The following is a 1,389-nucleotide window of genomic DNA, read 5'->3' on the forward strand; positions in this document are numbered from 1 at the left end:
GGGAGAGGCAAATTATTGGTGGGAATCTAAAAAGGCTTTAGAGGGTGAAGATGTTATTGCTTGGGATAGGTTTAAAGAGTTGTTTTTAGAAAAGCATTTTCCTCACTACGTAAGGAATCAGATGCAGATAAAGTTTTTAGAGCTGAAGCAGGGGAGTATGTCTGTAACAGAGTATGAAGCCAAATTTAATGAATTGGCTAGGTTTGTTCCGGAACAGGTGGACACTGAAGAGAAGCGAGTTCAGAGGTTTCAAGAGGGATTACAACCATGGATACGTGGACAGGTTGCAGTTTTCGAATTAACAACATATACCGCTGTAGTCCAGAAAGCTTTGATCATGGAAGGAGAAAGTGAAAGATCTCAACGAGACAGAGGACAGGGAAGTTTCCAAGACCGTTCCAACAGGAAGCCGGGATTTCAAGCCCGGACAAATTTGAATTTTAAAAGGATATGACAAGGTACACAAAAAGCAGATAATCATTTCCAAGCCTCCAAACAGCAGGGAATTGTCAAGGTTCCAGTGCCGTATTGCAAAACTTGTGGACGCAAGCATATTGGCGTATGTATTAAAGCAGATGTGACATGTTTCAAATGCAAGCAGAAAGGGCACTACTCTAGCGAATGTCCAACAAGAAAAACAGCAGAAATCACTTGCTACCAATGCGGAAAGAAAGGGCATATCGCTCAGAATTGTAAAGGACCAGCAATAGCAGCCAGTATTCCGAAAGTATTGGCATTACCTCCGCCACCGCCGCCGAATCAACCCAAAGCAAGGACTTTTAACATGACAATGAAAGAAGCAGTGCAGAGTCCAAGTATGATCGCAGGTACGCTTTTGGTGAACTCCGTAGATTCAAAAGTATTAATTGATTCTGGAGCTACTCGTTCATTTATTTCTAAAGAATTCCTTGATAAGTTGCATTGTGAAATCGAATGGTTGGGCGAGACGTTAATTATAAAATTAGCGAATGACGACCAAGTTCCAGTAGATCGAGTATGTCCTGCGTGTGATATAGAAATAGTTGGACATCATTTTTCTGTAGATTTAATTCCTTTTAACCTAGGAGAATTCGATATTATTTTGGGAATGGATTGGTTAGCATGTCATAATGCTCAAATAGATTGTGCGAATAAGAAAGTCAAATTGCGAACTGTGAAAAATGCAACGGTAATATTTAAGGGCAAAAAATAGCGGAAGAAATTTCTCACCGTGATGCAGACCAAACGATTGCTTCGACGAGGTTGTGAAGTGTACATAGTTTACGTGTTAGATACTGAAAAAGGAAGTCCTAGAATAGAAGACATTCCAGTTGTATGTGAGTTTCCGGACGTCTTTCCAGACGAGTTCCAGGATTACCGCCAGATTGAGAAATTGATTTTACGATTGAT

The sequence above is a fragment of the Apium graveolens genome, chromosome 9 (genome assembly GCF_009905375.1).
Source record: "Apium graveolens cultivar Ventura chromosome 9, ASM990537v1, whole genome shotgun sequence".
Lineage (NCBI taxonomy): Eukaryota > Viridiplantae > Streptophyta > Magnoliopsida > Apiales > Apiaceae > Apium > Apium graveolens.